Genomic DNA, 18604 nt, shown 5'->3' on the forward strand with positions numbered 1-18604 from the left:
CACTACTAGAAAACTAGGCCTTTGAGACAAAAATTTTAAGACAATGACAAAATTTGTCTCAAATACTAAGTAATTAAGACAGTAATAATAGATATCTCAAAATTTTACATGGAGACATTAACTTTAAGACAATATTTAAGATTTTGTCTCAAATTCAACTAAATAAGACACCTAATGTAACATACCAAAAATGTAAATAAGGATATACTAACTAAAATTTTGTTATTTTAAGGAAAATAAATATAATCCAGTATATAATTTATTAGGAAATAAGTTTATATGAATTTAAGATATTTACTGAAATTTTTCTGGATTTTAAAGGAATTATTTTATATTTTAAAGGTTAAAATTGGATAAAAGATAAAGACCGTTTGTAATACCTAATTAAGTGAGGAGTTAATTAAATATATATATATAATACCTAAGTTTAGAGCTAAACCTTGGTTTTAATTGCCTAAGGGAATTCTGCCGCTCACCTCTCACGGAATCTCCAATCCTCTTCCTCTCAACTTCACCGCCGCAACACAAGCTCTCGATTCGGGCCGAGATCTTGGCTGATTGTTGACGCCACGCCGGTGATCTCCTCTGTGGAAAAGCCTTCCTCTCCGTCGCGTCGTCCTGTGGCTAAGGCTCCCGGCAGTGGCAAAAGAAGGAGAAGGCAAGTACATCCTCTATGATAATATGAGATCGATGAGGTAAAGGATAGGTAGCTAGGTAGGTTGATAAACTTGCCAACAAAGTCCGATTAATGGATTGTGTTAGGGATCAATTTCTTTCCGCGTTGTTCTTCATTTGGCTTGAGGTTCCGTTGGTGTTCTTGCTTGGTTCGCATTGCTTCTGGATTTTTTTGCCAGTGCATTCTGTGGTGATGAGTTCGATCCCAGAGTGTTCTGCTCATGGTTCTAATGGTGTCCGATGGGTTGTGATTGAGTTTGGATTTGATTTCTTATGTGAAGTGGATGTTACGAGTTTACTGTGTCACACTTGTTTGCTTAAATGCTTGACTAAGATATCGATTGGTAGAATGAGTTGTGATCGAGCTTTTGTGAAGTTCTAGATTCGGCTTGAGATTTCTGTCAGGTCTTGATTTCGGATTGGGTTTCCATGAGGTTTTTGCTATGGTTTGTGGTTGAAATGAGTTTTGATTGGTTTCTTCTTGTCAATTTGAGCTTGGAATCTAGTTTTTGGTAGCCTTGATTAGTTGCAATGATGTTAAATTTGTTTTTGCGCATCTGGAAGTTTTGGAAAAGGTTGTTGGGATTTTTATAGGGTTTGTTGATGATCTTGCTGCATTTCTTTTTGTTTTCGAGAACACTAGATGAAATTGGGCTTTGATATGGAATTACCTTTCGAGATTGTTCTGTTCCTTTGTTGTGGTTTTTTATTTCTGTTTTGGTTCTTGTTGTTGTCCGTTTGTGTTCGGTAAAGATTGGACGAAATGGGAATGTTATGGGACTTCCCTGCATCGTTGTTTTTCTGTACCCAAGCAGCTATGGATTTCAGTTTTCTTAGTTACCCTTAAGTGTTCTTCAATTGAGTTGGCATTGGGGTTCCTCTTCCTGGCAATAACAAAGATGAGGGGTTTTTCTTTCAATGGTGTGCACATCTTCTAGTTAGCTGAATTTTATTCCATGATAGCTGAACTTGGGTAGTTGTGATCCATCAATTCTGTGAAATTTGAATGTTATTGCACTATTGAAGTTTAATGTAGTTGCTTCATCTAACTGCTTATGAGGTGTAGAATTATGGAAGAACTAGAGCTGTAGTCCTTATTTATTATGCATGAGTCCTTATTATTCGTTAGTTATCCTATGTTATACATGATTTATTAATTGTTGTGAATACAGAATGAATTGAATGTATTATTGTTATAGGTATAACGTGGATTGAGCATATTTTCTTATGTGGCTAATTGGATGAGTATGAGCATATGTTGTGACAGTACGGGTTGGGTGCTCCGAGAATGGCCTTTCCAAATATGACTGATACTGTAACTTATGACTGATATTGTTATTTATTGTTAGCTTCGACTATATGACTGCATGTTCTCTAGGAGGTACCTCTAGGGTCATGGGACTGTTTGACTGGCTCTATTAGTGGTTACTGGATATGTGGCATACTCACCCCTATTAGCTATGCATGATCTTTCACATATTGCATTTTTCCTTCGTTCTACTGTATTTGAGTTGTTTCATGTTGGTGGGAAGCTTAAACTGAAAGGAAAAGCATTGGATGTGAAGGGAGGTGGCGTGAAAAAGAAGAAGAAGCATAACTATGAAATAGATTCCAAGACTGAAAATCAGGAACTTATAGAAGGTAGATTCTTACTATTTTTTTCTCTAGAAAATATTTTATAATCATACCAAGCAATTTCAAGCTTATTCTGTCCTACCTTGGCCTTTCATGAGATGTTCTTGTTTTCTGATGCTTATTAAAATCCACTTTATTTGAGAAGGGATGTAACAATTTTTTAAGATTGCTTATGGTATCATACAGGTGGGAGTTCTGGATTATCAACTGATCCAACTGAAGTCCTCACTGAAGCCGTGAAGGTTGGGTCTGAAGGACAAGCCCCATCAGTCGATGATCACTTGACTCCAGCAGAAAGGCGATATATTGAATAGAGGGAGAGGATTAATGCGAAAAAGATGGCGAAGACATCAAACAAGTCTCACCGTGATCGCATCCAGGATTTCAATCAGTATCTGGCAAATCTCAGTAAGCATTATGACATTCCAAATAGGGATGGCAATGGGTCGGGTTCGGGTCGGATTCTATATCCTCCGTACCCATACCCATCGGGTATAGGATATCCAATGGGTATACCCATACCCATTAAAGGACCGCATATATTTTATACGTGTATTTTTTCTTCTTTCTATCGAGCTATTATCATTCAAAAAAACATATTAAAATTAACATCCTATTAAAAAATTTATATATAATTATAAAAAATAGATTAAACATCTATATAGGTCTACTAATATCAACAAAAAATAGTAAATTGATTTTAGAAAAAGAAAATTTTCTTTAATATATGTACATATATTATTTAATCGGGTATTCGGGTCGGGTATCGGGTATTGATAGTCCCTCCATATCCTCCTCCATTCGGGTCGGATGTCGGATCCTCCATCGGGTTCGGGTGAAATTGTCATCCCTAATTCCAAAGGTGGGTCTGGGTTAACTATATGATACTATCTTGAACGAACTACTAGATTTAGAAATCAAAAGGTATCTTTACTTTATTTAAATTATTGACATTTATAATAAATTTTGATAGTTTTGTGATACGTACATTATTTTTTATTTAGGTTGCAGATAATATTATTTCACATGAACAAGGATTGGATAACCAACAGGTACATTGGTAGTTGTTTTCATAAGAATCTTTTTTAGTTTTATTAACAATTTTGGTGATGTAGTAGTGTACATATTTTTAAGCTGTAGATAAATTTATTTTACAGGTGCAACAACTTGAAAGACACAAAGATATTGACAAACACATAGACCATCATTTCTTATTACGAGATGAAGAGGTTTGTTTAACTTGCGGTTGTTTATGTTGTATATATATAGTTGCAATAAAGAGGATTATGTGTTAGATGATGAGATTTCTTATTGAAATGTTCTATTTATTGATTTTTTTTGAACAGTATATATTATAAATCATCTTTACCTCTAATAAGAGTTTTTTTATGTTCAGGATTCTAGTGAAGAAGGATTATAGAAGTTATCTCTAGATCACGAGGAGTTGTTCTTTAGACTTTCTTTTGTGTAACTTTCATGGGAATAATTATTTTTTTATTATCAAATTAATGATAGATATGTAGATATTTCTGTTATTAGATGAATATTGGATGCATTTCAATTAATGATTATAGAATTTTATATTGTGGATATCATTTTTAATTTATAAAAAAGAGAGTTTTTTCTTTTGCTTTGAAATTGCAATTTAATAAATTTAATCTAGATTAATTTGTATAATAAATGTTCTTTAAAGATTATTAATTTTTGTCATAATTATTGCATCTAACAAGTTAAAATATTAGGGACAGTAATTTACTGTCTTCACTTCTATTTGAGACAGCACATTACCATCTCGATTTAGTGTCTTTAGTTTTTTCACAGGATAAGACATAATATTTGAGACAAAACAATAACTGTCTTAAATACTTTTGAGACAATTGGATAACTGTCTCATCACCGTCTTAAATAGCATTTGAGACAGTACAACTGTCTCAATATTTTTTTGAGATGCTTGTATTAGGGACGACTACATTACCGTCTCATCACCGTCTCAAAAACATTTTGAGACACTAAATTTATAGTTTAAGACATATTTTGTTGTGTCTCAAAAGCTTAGTTTTCTAGTAGTGTGTTCCTCGAGGTGGCGGGCGTAGATCACCGTCGTTTGACAGGCGACAAAGGCCTCGTGTAGCCGAGCGGACAGTAGCTGACAGGCGACAACAACAGACGCCCGAGCGGCGTCGCTCTCCGAGACGGGAGAATCCCCGGATGTCTAGGGAACGCCCCCGTTCGTCCGTTCGGGAAGAAGAAAATAAAAGCAATGCTTCCCGAGGCGAGATCAACATCATAGCTGGAGGGCCGACCGGAGGTGATTCCAACCGAGTAAGGAAGGCGAGCGTCCGGTAGCTCCAAATCCATGCAGTCGGCTGCAGCCAAGAGCGGGCGAGCGGACCGGAAATTAGTTTCGGGCCAGGGGACTTGGAAGGAGTTGAAGTACCCCACGACGATGCCCTACTCATCAAAGCGGTAATAGCCAATTACACTATTCACCGCGTATTTGTTGACACAGGGAGCTCAGTCAACATCATATTCAAGAAGGCGTTCGATCAACTACAAATCGACCGAGCCGAACTGCTATCCATGACAACCCCGCTCTACGGGTTTACGGGCAATGAAGTCCTGCCGGTCGGACAAATCCGGCTAGCTATCTCGCTGGGAGAGGAGCCGCTCAGAAGGACGCGGACTGCAAACTTCGTGGTGGTCGACTCTCCCTCATCATACAACGTCATTTTGGGACGACCGGCGCTCAGCGAGTTCCGGGCGGCCGTCTCCACCTTCCACCAGAAGATCAAATTCCCCGTTGAAGACAAAGTGGGAGAGGTACGGGGAGACCAACTGGCAGCTCGGCGATGCTACATTGAAATGGTCCGAGCAGAAGCAAGTTCCGCTCGGAAATCGCCACGGATTGAGGTGAATGCTATAACTGAAAAGCCTTTCTCTTTAGTTTATGAAGAAAAAGAGGAAGTACAGATACACCCAACCCGATCGTAGGCTACAACATTCATTGCGTCCGATCTGGAGGTGAAGCAGAAAGAGGAGCCAATCCAATGCCTCAGAAGAAACCATGATATCTTCGTTTGGTCGACACATGAGCTGTCCGGAATTTCACCAAGTATTGCGCAGCATGAGCTCCACGTCCGACCGGACGCTCGGCCAGTCAAGCAGAGAAAAAGAGATTTCAGCGCCGAGCAGAATGCCATCATCCGGGCGGAGGTGGAGAAGCTTCTGGAGGCCGGCCATATACGCGAGGTGTAGTTCCCGAGCTAGCTGGCGAACGTAGTATTAGTCTCCAAGCCGGGCAACAAGTGGAGAGTATGCATAGATTTTCGGGATCTCAACAAAATCTGCCCAAAAGACTTTTATCCTCTGCCCAAGATAGATCAGCTAGTGGATTCTACGGCCGGCTACGAATTAATTTGTATGCTCGACGCTTACCAAGGCTATCATCAAGTGCCGCTCGCTCGTGAAGATCAAGAAAAAGTCACCTTCGTGACGGCCGACGGCACATATTGCTATAATGTGATGCCGTTCGGATTGAAGAATGCGGGAGCCACCTATCAGCGCTTGATGAATAAATTATTCAGAGAGCAGATCGGGCGAAATCTGGAAGTGTATGTGGACGACATTCTCATCAAGACCGTCCAAGCGGCCGATCTCTTCAAAGACATGGAGGAAACCTTCCGAACGCTGCGCAAATATGGAGTCAAGCTAAATCCCCAGAAGTGCCTGTTCGGAGCAAAAGGAGGGCGTTTTCTGGGATACATAGTGACCGAGCGGGGAATCGAAGTAAATCCCAGCAAGGTGAAAGCTCTGCAAGACATGCCGCCTCCAAGAAATACAAGGGAAGTGCAACGTTTGACCGGTCGGATAACTGTTATGTCCATATTCATCTCCAAAACTGTCGGTCGGAGCCTCCCTTTCTTCAAAATCTTGCGCAAGGCCACTAAGTTTCACTGGGATGAAGAATGTGATCGGGCGTTCGAAGACTTAAAGGCATATCTGAACTCTCTCCCGGTATTGGCCAAGCCGACTGCGGGTGAGCCACTTTATATGTACTTGTCTTCAACCGAGCATGCAATCGGCTCGGCGTTAGTGAGGGCGAACGGAGAAGAGCCCGTGTATTTCCTTAATATTTTAAAAGATGCTGAATCTCGCTACACTGGGCTCGAGAAGCTGGCTTTCGCTCTAGTCCTCGCTGCTCGGCGCCTTCGCCCATACTTCCTGGCGCATACCATCATTGTCAAGACCAATAGCCCGCTCGGGCGTGTATTACTGAATCCCGAAGCGTCCGGGCGGCTCATCAAATGGACGACGGAGTTAAGTGAATTTGACATCCAATACCAGCCCCGCTCGGCGATCAAAGTGCAATCCTTGGCCGATTTTGTGACTGAGGTGCAAAGGTCGTAGCCGGAAGCTATGTGGAGAATATATGTGGATGGGTCGTCCACTCAGCTCGGAAGCAGGATTGGAATATTGTTGCTCTCCCCTCAAGAAGAAAAGATGCACTTATCCGTCCGGCTGGATTATAAAGCTACCAACAATGAAGCAGTGTATGAGGCCCTTATAGCCGGCTTGCAAGCAGCTCGGCATGTTGGCGCTGGTCGGGTAACACTTCATTCGGACAGGATCAGTTGCTTTTGCCCAGTTTAAGGCACCTTCAAGTAGTTGAAGGCGTCTTTCATAAAGGCTCGAAAGCACTTTCAATAGATTGAAGTCGCCTTCCACTAGAAAGTCGCAAGGGTTCCTTCAGCAGCTTCAGCAGCTCTGTTTTCTCTTTCTTACTCGGATTGTCTGGGTGATTTCATTCATCCGGAATTAGGTTCACCCAGACCCATCTTCCGGCCTTCTTCTTGAGCAGGCTTCCTCTCCAACTTCTCGTCCTTCGAACGTCGCGCACGTTCTTCTCGTCCATCGATATACTCTACTGCAGTATTTCATCCCTCGGATGCACCAAACCCGTTGTCTCTTTTTCCATGTCATCTTTCTCGCTAGCTGCCTTTTCCGTTCGACTTCTTGTGTTCCTTAACTACTGCACATTTAGACATAAAGATCAAATATAATAGGACCTAACTAAACTTGGTTAAACATATCAAAACCACCCTGGGATTCTAACAATATCTCCCTTTTTGATGTGTATCAACCCAAGTTCAAGTTAAAGTTAAAAAAGTACAATACCATAAGTAAATTACAAATAACAATTTCAATACAACGAATTAAAGAATTTAGAAAGAAAACTTATTTATGCAACTATTCAAACTCCCCTTGAACTTGTACTAATTTCTCCCTCTTTGATCACATAAAAAATAAAGCGAGAAAGAAAAATTTAGATAAAGAATTAATTTTTCTAAGGGTTCAGGAAAATTTTTCTTAAGGGTCAATAGAATTTAAATTTATCAAAAATGAGTTTCAGGATTTTTCAGATTTAGAAATAAATTTTTTGGCAAATAATCCATAGAAAGTTCATTATTTAACAGTTATAAAATTTTACATAAAAGAGTTAACTTAAGAAGAAAATAAATTTAAAAAAATAATTTAAAAAAATAATTTAAAAACTACCTTTTTAACAAATAAATTTTTTTATTTGGAAAAATTTATAACAGTTAGCAATTTAATAGTTAGTCTATTAAACATTCATTTTAATAATTGGTTTCCAAACTGTGGTGAGGTAATATGCCTTTTTAGATGTTGGAATAACAACCACTTCTAAACAAAGTCTTTTAAAGAAATTAACATTTAATTTTCTTTCTACAAATTGTTATTTTAAAAAAAAATTATTCTAATTAGGATTTGGGAGCCTAATATAGATTTCTTTCTACTGGATTGTTTAAGTATCTTTTAGGAATATATTTTAGTGATAACTTTCTAATTTGACCCTTATGGTATCTAAAATGTCAATTTAGACTTCTATCATTGTTCCAGACATTTTGATTAAGACATGTAAAATTGCTAGATTTTTCAATTTAGTCCTTCAATTTTTTTATTTTCTTCCTTTAACTTATCATACATTTCTAAAGAGCGAGTTTTTGCTAAGATTATTTTTAATTTAGCATTTTCTCTTTCTAGTTTTACTAAATCCTTAGAAAGTACTTTAATATATTGAAATAACTTTTTAGGAGTTAAGGCGCATACCTTACTTACCTCGTGTTCTAATATTTCCTCTTCATTGCAATTTTTCTGATGATCCTCCTCCTTCATCGATGCTCATCTCTGAGCTGCTTTCATCTTCTCCTTGGTGGTTGGCTAGTAGGGCTAGTTTGGCGTAGGCCTCAATCTCAGATTCAGAGGATGAATATTCATCCTATATTGCCTTTAAATTCTTGAGTTTCGTTCTTGTTGGTCTTTTGCCCTGGTCTTTCTTCAGTTTAGGGTAGTCATCTTTGATGTGACATTCTTCTTGGCAATTTAGCATCGAATCTTCCTTTTGCTTCTTAAGTCCTTTTTCATCTGCGACTTGAATTTGTTAGATCTAATAAATCTATTAAATTTTCTTACCAATAATGCTGCTTCATCTCGTCGATGGATGCTTCAGAGTCTGAGTTTGGTCTACTTTTCTGGGCTTGTAGTGCTAGGTTCTGACTTGGTCCCTTTCTTTGTCCTGCACATCGAGACTTGTATAATTCAAAAGTGGAAAAAAGGATTTCTAATGTACTTACCTCGAGGTCTTTAGAGATATAGTAGGAGTCTACTATAGATGCCCATTCTAGTGTCCTCGGGAACTTATTTAAAGCATACCTTTGCACGTCCCAATTAATTACTATTTCTCTGAGGTTTATTAATCTAGTGATTAGCTTTTTGATTCTTCTGTGTAGATGAGCAACTGATTCGCCTTCTTCCATCTGGAGGTTGCTAATTTTGTTTCGGAGGTTGCTGATTTGTTTCCGGAGTAGATCCCATCTTGTGATTTTGGCTTCGGACATACCTTCATGTAGTTCTAAGAACTTCTCCCAAAATTCCTTTGCTGATTCGTAGGTGCCGATTCTGTTGACTTCTTGTGGAGGTAGCATGCTCAGTAGATGGAATTTGACTCTTGCATTTACCACAAAATTTGCTTGCTCCTTCTTGGTTCATTGATACTTCTCTTTATATTTCAGTGCTATAAATTCATATTTTAATATTAACAATAAATCAAAATCGGTTTTAAAAAATACTCCCATTTTTCTTTTTTATATTGTGAGCTCCCCCTTGAACTTAGACAGGAAGATGTTGGGGCAGGTCATCGTCTCAGTACTTCAGTCAGCAGTTGGTCCTTCTGAGGTGTTCTGACTCTGATACCAATTTTGTTAGCGCAACGGGGGCCTGCAAGAGGGGGGTAAATTGTCTGTATAAGATAAAATAGAAAAAATCCTTCTCATTCTTTCAACGTAAATTATCAGCATGATAGTACAATTATAATAACAATAAATGAACAACTAATAAAATAAAGAATAGGTAAAAGGCAGAGGTTTACTTGGTTACAACTTAGGTGGTTGTTAATCCAAGACGTTGAAAAGCACTAGTAGATCTCCTTCGTTGAAGGTGGAGAAGTCTTTTACACACTTTGAACACTCAAAAAGTTGCTAGAAATGAATACAGAAGTTGTTATCTATTTTCTAGCTCCAAGGGTCTTTTATAGCCCCTGAAAAATCTTATCTAAAGTTAAAAGGAGCCTCCAACAAGGTGAAAAGCACCTCCAGCGAAGCAAATGAGGATAATGTTTTATCTTTGTCAACAGTCACTTTTGCCCAGTCTGAGGTGTCTTCAAGTAGTTGAAGGCGCCTTCCACTAGAAGGCGCGAGGGTGCCTTCTGCAACGTTAGAGGTGCCTTTAGCAGCTCAGTTTGCTCTTTTGCTGCTTCGATCATCTGGGTGATTTCGTTCATCTAGAATTTGGCTCACCTGGACCCATCTTCTAGCTTTCTTCTCGAGCAGGCTTCCTCCCTGGCTTATTATCCCTCAAACATCGTGCACGTTCTTCTCATCCATCGTTGTACTCTTCCTCAACATTTCATCTCTTGGATGCATCGAACCCGTCTGCTCTTTCCCGTGCCACCCTTCTGGCTAGTTGCGTCTTCTGCTAAACTTTTTATGTTCCTAAGCTCCGGCACACTTAGACATAAGGATCAAATACAACAAGAGCTAACTAAACTTGGTTGACCACATCAAAACTACCCCGGGATTCTAATAGTTACCCCCTGAGCGGAGGGCACGTCGAAGGCAGCCAAGAATTGGTAACAACTCTTCGACATGCGGGGCAAATCAAGCTCGAAGGAAGCCCCCACAGGTTGGATGGATTGATAAGGGGATGACGCCCAAGGAGTCAGGGTCATTGGAGTCCCGGCCGAATGGGAGACCATCTCCCATTGGATGGGGTTATGAGTGAGCAGGACCAGAGGCATCCACTTCGAAGATAGGGTCGGAGTGCCTTCCCTGGCTAGGCTCCGCTCGGATGTTGATGGCTGGGAACTGCCTAAACGACATCTCTTGCACCTGACCTGTAGTTGTGTTTCAAACTCAAGAGAAGGAATTTCCTCCACCCTTATTGTTGCTATATTATTGCTCGCTTGGTTGCTAGAGGCCTCTCCAGAGAGGCCGACCTGCTAACTTTCCCGTTCAACTAAGAGAACTTGGCCTCATCATTCTAATTCGACCTCTTCCAATCACAGAGACTCAGAAGCTAGAGCCTTGAACATGGTCATTGTTGCACCATATAGAAAGGATCTCAGTTAGTGATAATATAAAAACTAAGTTACTAAGCCTTACCAAAAGAGAAGAGAAGCACTACTCAGTTGGGACTCAAGTCGAATATATAAAGGAGGCCCTCCTGCAGCAACTGAAGATGTTGAATTGTAGGTTGGTCAGTTTCCCCAAAGCAGAAACAAAAGAAGGCTCGTGGCGGTAGTCTCCCAACTCGAGAATGGGGAAAAGGTCCGCTTGCTAGCTTGTTGACCAAGACACTGAATCAGACACTTGGATAAAAAATAAGTGGGATTTCCATCCCTTATTAGATGAAGACGGTTTCTTGAAAAAGACTACCTTAGGACGAAATTGGAACAAGAAAACCCTATGTTCTGATTTTTTAGGGTAATAAAAGTAGTGAAAAATATGAGCAGCTAAGGGGATATCATACAATAGGAACAGGATTGTCATTCCACACATCGAGTGGAAGGTATTAGGAGCAAGTTACTAGAGTGAAATATAGAAGTATTTGCTTATTTTGGATAGAAAGGAAGAAATAGGGAAGTGCAAACTAGCCTGAAGTTGATTCTTGAAGAAGCCGACGTAGCCTAGGGGAGACAATGGGGATGATCTTGTGGACCAAGAATGAGAATACATAAGTTTTTAGGGATCTCCAGGGATAGACAGATCATTTCAAGGTCACAGTTATCAAAATCAAAATGGATGAAAATATACCAAGGAGTAAAGGTTTCTTGAACCATGGATGGATGAAGGAGAAATGAAGGAAGATTGGAAGAAGCACTTACTAAAGAAGATCACAAGAAAGGGAGCTTAGTCGGTAGCAGTCGCTAGAGAAGTTAACTAAGGAGGATAAGGCATAAATGGATGAATGTTTGAGATGCTTTGGGTTTTAAACAAAAACCCTAAGATATCTTCAAATCCTAGCCGCCCAATCAAGAGCTGCCCAATTGGTCGCAACCACTAGATAGGAGGAGGTGAATCGCCATCGGTTCGTACAAAGAGGTGTGTGTCCACTATCACATCGGAGAAAGGAGAGTTGGTGGAACACATGGCAGTTGCCAATAAAATGACATTTATGATGGATAAGACCATCAAATAATTTCGTCAATGCACACTCAGGCGTATCACTGGCACCTTACTCTACATTAAAAACTCCTAATAGGTATTTTTTTCAAGAAAGATAATGTTGATGGTAATGTTAAGGGGTGATAGGTAGAGGCTTCGGTCGGTCAAAAGAAAGGTGGACTCATGTCTAGTCAGTCAGTCATGAACCTCCTTCAACAATCTAGAATCGCAGAATGAATTGGCTATTGTAGCGATGCAAAGTCCAATTCCTGTGGTAGTATATGACACTCGAAGAGCTGATGAGATGCCTCCACAGCAAGCACATCAAGATGAGGGAACCAATTAGGCTTCTAATGAAGATACAGGGACAAATGGGGGCTCACATGGTCCAGCCATGGCATAATTATAGCAAACGGATAGCTTGGGAAACTCTCCTGTTGGGACAGATCAAGTGAACAATGCAGCAAACATGGCCTCAAGTTCTGCAGCATTTACTACTACTGTTACATCAGAAACCACCTCAGATACAAGGTCAAGTAATGAGGCAGCGAATGGAGTGACAACAGAAGGCATGAAAGGCCAGAGAAGTGAAAGTCACCTACGGACACGAGCAGTCTGCATAAGTGGTCAATGAAGCTAGCCACTTGGAAGATTAGGGGCTTTTTCAAGTCCCTAAAACAAGGAGTGCAACACCTCCTCAAGAATAAAGATATTCAAATAATGGCGATATTGGAGACAAAGCTTAAAGAGGAGTCTCTAGCTCTAATCATGCAACGACAGTTTGTAGGTATGAGATATGCTCATAACTTTGATATGTCTAATTTTGGTCATATATTGCTCCTTTGGAATTTAGAAAGGGTAGACATGGAGATTCTGAAGACAACCGATAAGGTCATTCATTGTCATATCAAGTGTCTTGTATCTGGGAGAAGATTCTTGATGACGGTCATTTATGGGATGTATTCTATTATCACTTGGAGGCCGCTATGAGAGTCACTTGAAGAGCTTAGTGGAACTATTTTTGAATCATGGATGGTCATGGGTGATTTCAACTCCATATTATCTATTCATGACAAGCAAGGAGGTTTCCCCGTCATAAATCATGAAATGAGGGACCTTCAAAACTTTGTACAAGCATGTGGACTAGCGTATCTTTGCTCCATTGGATGTCGGATCACTTGGTCGAATGGTATGGTCTCCTCCAAATTGGATAGAGTTTTGGTGAATAATTTTGAGTTAATGGTAGATTTTGATTTGTATGTGGAGTTTACAGCTCCCGGATGTCTCTCCGATCACTCTTACAGTATAGTGCACACAATAACAAAAGACCGACCTCCGAACCGGTCTTTCAAGTTCTTAAACATTTGGGCACTTCATGAGGATTTCCAAAGGATTGTGATGGACTCTTGGACAGCCCCGGCAATTGGACATGCTCAATTTGTGCTCTAGTTAAAGTTGAACTGAGTAAAGGGTCGATTGAGAGAGTTGAATAAGGAAAAATTTGGGCACATCTTGGAGAAGGTAAGATGAGCAAATTCAGAATTAGAGAAGTTGCAAAGGGATATATTAGTGGGAGGGGTTTCCCCATGGAATATATATATGTCCGGAAGTGTGTCACTCTTCTTGCAGAAGCGAAAAAATAATTTTATCAACAAAGGGCAAAGAACACTTATCTAAGGAGCTCCAACAAATGCACCAAATTTTTTCATGATGTGGTAAAGGGGAATAACAAGAGGAATGCAATCATTAAGCTTATCAAAAGAAATGGGGAACAAACAATAAGTATTGGTGAAGTAGCGGAATAGTTTGTGGGCTTCTTTTATGACTTACTTGGCCAAACTGAACCATGCAACCCTATGGACAGCAGTAGTATCCTTGGTAGGAAGCTAAATAGAACTCAATCTGAAGGTTTGATAAGACCAATGGGTGAGGAGGAGATCAAAACATCCCTACATGACATTGGATGTGGCAAGACACTGGGTCCGAATGGCTATAGAGCGAAGTTTTTCACTTCATCATGGGGCATAGTGGGTCCAAATTTCCTAGCAGCGGCTTATGAGTTCTTTCAAGAGGGGAAGAGACTTAAATAGTGGAATCATTCATTGATCTCTTTGGTTCTAAAGGTGGACCATGACCCAGGGGTCTCGAATTATCGGCCAATCTCATGTTGTATGGTTTTCTACAAGGTGATCGCCAAGGTTTTGGCTGGCCAATTAGCTTCGGTATTGGGATATTTGTTAGGTCTAGCTCAAGTGGCATTTGTGCAAGAAAGATCCATAGGAGACAACATTAACTTGACTCAAGAACTCCTAAGAAAGTATGCAAAGAAAAGAATATCACTTAGGTGCATGATCAAGTTGATTTAAAGAAAGCTTTTGACATGGTGGATTGAGAGTTCCTTATGGTAGCACTCGTTGGTTTTACTTTTTCCCAACGATATTGTGCATGGATAAGAGAATGTGTAATAATGATCTCTTATTCAATCTCTCTCAATGGTGACATCTATGGCTTCTTTAGTGGGTGACATGGTTTGAGGCAAGGTGATCCCTTATCCCCTTTGCTTTTCGGTTTATATATTGAAGTGCTCTCAAGAAGACTACAGGTTGCCTCCTTGATGCCCTCATATCATCATCATCCCATGTGCAAAGAGGTTGGCATTACTCATCTAGCATATGCAGACGATTTGATGTTGTTTGCCCATGCCGATGAGACCTCCATCAATGTGTTAGTGGGTTGTTTGGAGCGTTTTGGATGCAGAAGGGGCTGAAGGCCAACATAATGAAGGCCAACATGTACATGGCAGGGGTTGATAAGGGGATGAAGGCCCGGCTACTACAACTCATTGGTTTTCAAGAAGAAAATTTTCCTTTCCGATATTTGAGTATTCCAGGCGGAGAAGCTACGGATTGCCAACTATGACCTCCTTCTTAACGTTATTAAACAAAAAGATAAATGTTTGGTCAAAGCATACCTTATCATTTACAGGACAACTTAAATTAGTAAGAATGATACTTCAAGGTATGGAGTGCTATTGTCTTTCAATGCTCCCTATACCCTATGATGTTATTGACAAAATTAAAGCTATATGTCGAATGTTTGTATGATCTACCAAGTATCCTCCAATTGCGTGGGAGACTCTTTGTCTTTCTAAACATGATGGAGGTTATGAATCTCAAGATCTAAGTACGTGGAATGAAGCTTTACTAAGTAAAATCCTTTGGGAAATTCAATCCAAAATGGATTCCTTTTGGGTGAGATGGATTCATCATAACTATGTTAAAGGGGTTGATTTTTGGCAATGACAAACTAAAGCTTCAGATTCACCACTCATTAAGCGACTTGTGAAAATTTGGAACAAGATTTAAGTATCTATGAATGAAATTGGGGCAGCAAATATGAAGATGATTGAATGGTTTGTGGCGGGAAAGAAAGGGGTTGAAAATGCTTATGATTTCTTTAAGCCATAAGGGTCTTCGGTGGCTTAGGGTCCATGGTTTGGAGGCCAGAAATCCTACCAAAGTATTGCTTCATTGTATAGTTACTTGCACATGGAAAGCTATGAACGGCAGATAGGATGCTCTATGAACCAAACAAAGAATGTATGCTTTGTCGGCAACACGATGAGTCAAATCAACATTTATTCATTGAATGCCCCATCATTTGTGCTCTATGGGGTAAGGTAAAGTCATGGTTAGAGTTTGTTCATGATTTCAGATCCATGGGAGAGTTGCTGCACATTTTTCGACAACATCACAAAGGAGGCAGCCGTAAAACGAAGGCCCAGTATCTTAGCATTTCAAGCATGATCTATATACTATGAGAAGCTCGTAATAAATGTCGCTATGAGGGAATGACTCCTGATGTTGGAAAGATGTTTAGCAAAATCCAAATCCATATGCATCGGTTCTTGGACATGAACTGTTCGTAAAGTGGCCAACGTGTTTTGTTGGTCATCGTTTAGAAGAAAACCTGTGGAAGTAGCTGTCTGTTTGTGGAAGCAGATGTCCGTTGTAAGCAAGCATGTGGAAGTAGCTGTCTGTTTGATATAGCCTCATGTCTGGAGGCTAGTGGAGTTTGATTGTAATATTTTGTGGTGTGTTCGATTGTGCTTGTGTGGTTGCATGCTACCTTATGGGTACAAGACTATCATTCACTTGTGTATGTTGGCTTGCTTTGTGTATGTTGGCTTGTTTTGTTGTCGTATGGGCACGTGTGAGCAAAACTGAGTTTTTGATTTTGGAATGGTGGGCTTGCTTGATGCCGTGTGGGCACAAGTGGCCTGTTGATTGAGTGTGTGTGATTGGGTGGTGTGTGTTGGTGCAATCTTAGGTCAAGGTTGACCTGGGTGACCCGACTCGAGTTGACCTGACTCGAGATATATTTTGATGTTTGACAAGAATGGAGAAGTTATATTTTGATGTTTGACAAGAATAGGAACTTGGGGGATTGTGGGTGCAACCTTTGGTCAAGGTTGATCTGGTTGACCCGACTTGAGTTGACCTGATTCGGGAAAAGTCCAAGCAGGGAGCTTGGCACGGGAAAAGTCCAAGCAGGGAGCTTGGCACGTGGAAAAGTCCAAGTATGGAGACTTGTCACGGAGAAGTCCAAGCAGGGAGCTTGGCACGGGAAAAGTCCAAACAGGGAGCATGGCACGGGGAAAAGTCCAAGTATGGAAGTTTGGCATGGGAAGTCGGAGAGGGCTCGGTAGCTCGTTCTCTGGACTAGGTCAGAGAGAGGGCTCGGTAGCTCGTTCTCTGGACCGGACGTGGAAGTCAGAGAGGGCTCAGTAGCTCGTTCTCCGGACTAGGTCAGAGAGGGCTCGGGAGCTCGTTCTCTGGACCGGACGAAGTCGGAGAGGGCTCGATAGCTCGTTCTCCGGACTAGGTCAGAGAGGGCTCGGGAGCTCATTCTCTGGACCAGACAGAGTTAGAGAGGACTCGGTAGCTCGTTCTCTAGACCGGGAAGGCTTTAGGTTTAAGGCTGGGAAATTGGATCGGTCTGTTCACCGATCCAGTAGTTGTCTGATCGGTCTGGTGACCGATCAGTAACCCAACAGAAGCTTTCTGTGGGTTATCTGATCGGTCCGTAGAACGATCAGGAAGCGATGTTATCTGAGGAAGCGAGGGGATTCAGAGAAGGGGGGATCGGTCCACAGACCGATCCATCTATATCCTGATCGGTCCACAGACCGATCAGGGATACAGGACCGATGCCTGATCGGTCTGTGGACCGATCAGGATGGAGCCTGATCGGTCCAGGCTTAGTCGTTGTGACTCAACGGCTAGATTTCTGGATTCTTCTGTCTTCTTCGTAGTGCAGTTTATAAGCCTCTACAGTGAAGGTGGAAACAAGGCTCTGGAAGATTTTCTTCTTCCTCAAGACTGCGATCTGAGCTTTGCTGAGCTCTTCATTTTCTGAAGCTTCGTGTGAGCTTCCGTAGGCTGGTTTTCTAGCTACTATTGTTGGATCCGTGAAGTTGCTGCTTCATCAACGGACTCCAGTCGACAACGAGAAGACAAGCAAACTGGGTAGTGTGTTTTTATATTTATATTGTCCATTGTTTCTTGCTCAATTCTTTGTACTCCATTATTGCTGTTGCAAAAGGAATTGTGGTGAGGTTTCTCCACCCAGAAGGAGTTTTTATTAGCCGGTTCTCCGGGGTCTCATCCACCTACGGATTGATAGGATTCGTCCACCTTACGGACAAGCCGAGGAGTAGGAGTATCATCTCCGAACCTCGTTATATCATCGTGTTTGAGGTTTGATCTTCTCCACTTTCGTTTCTATCTTTTATTTCCGCTGCGCTAACTCAAATTGTAGGAAGAAACGAGAATTTAGGGTCGGCTATTCACACCCCCCCTCTCTAGCCGCTATCTGAAGGTCCTAACAGTGTGGATTGTACATATGCTTGAGGCTTGACCTCAAGAGATATTTATAATACATGTTAACCTTTGTTTTTGTGAAGGGGAGGTTTGTGATAAGGCGTGTTATGAGTAGGCCAACAGGTGAGATGATACATAAAATTAAGGTGAGGTGACAGTCAGTCAAAATGTACGTGTCAACCACCATCATCGGAGCGGGGCTCCCGGTATATATACACTCGACCCTAGAGTCGGGCGGACATTTACTTCTTCACTCCTCAAGGGCATGACTCCTAGTTACATCCGCCTAATCCCAGAGCTAGTCGAATCTCCAGAGCTCAGTTCCTCATCTCTCTTGAGCGTAGCTCCCAGCATACATCCGCCCAGCCCCAAAGTCAATCGGACTTCAAGAGCTTAGTTCCTCATCTCTTTTGGGTGTGACTCCCAGCATATATCTGCACAGCCTAGAGCCGGTCTGACCTCAATCCCTCATATCTTTTGAGTGAGACTCCCAGCATATTTTCGCTCGACCCTAGAGCCGATCAGACCTCTAAAGCATAGTTCCTCATCTCACTTAGGCCAACTCCCAGCATATATCCACCCGATCCTAGAGCTGGTCAGACCTCCAAAGCGCAGTTCTTCATCTCTCCTGGGTGCAGCTTCCAACATATAGCTACCCGACCCTAAAGCCGA

The 18604-nt window shown here is 41.1% G+C and overlaps 1 pseudogene; it reads left to right on the forward strand.

Annotated features, from left to right (window-relative positions):
* Positions 1-2135: 2135 nt before the first annotated feature.
* Positions 2136-4315, forward strand: LOC122050422 (annotated as a pseudogene).
* The last annotated feature ends 14289 nt before the right edge of the window (positions 4316-18604 follow it).

This window comes from Zingiber officinale, chromosome 3A, assembly GCF_018446385.1.
Source record: "Zingiber officinale cultivar Zhangliang chromosome 3A, Zo_v1.1, whole genome shotgun sequence".
In the NCBI taxonomy this organism is placed as follows: Eukaryota; Viridiplantae; Streptophyta; class Magnoliopsida; order Zingiberales; family Zingiberaceae; genus Zingiber; species Zingiber officinale.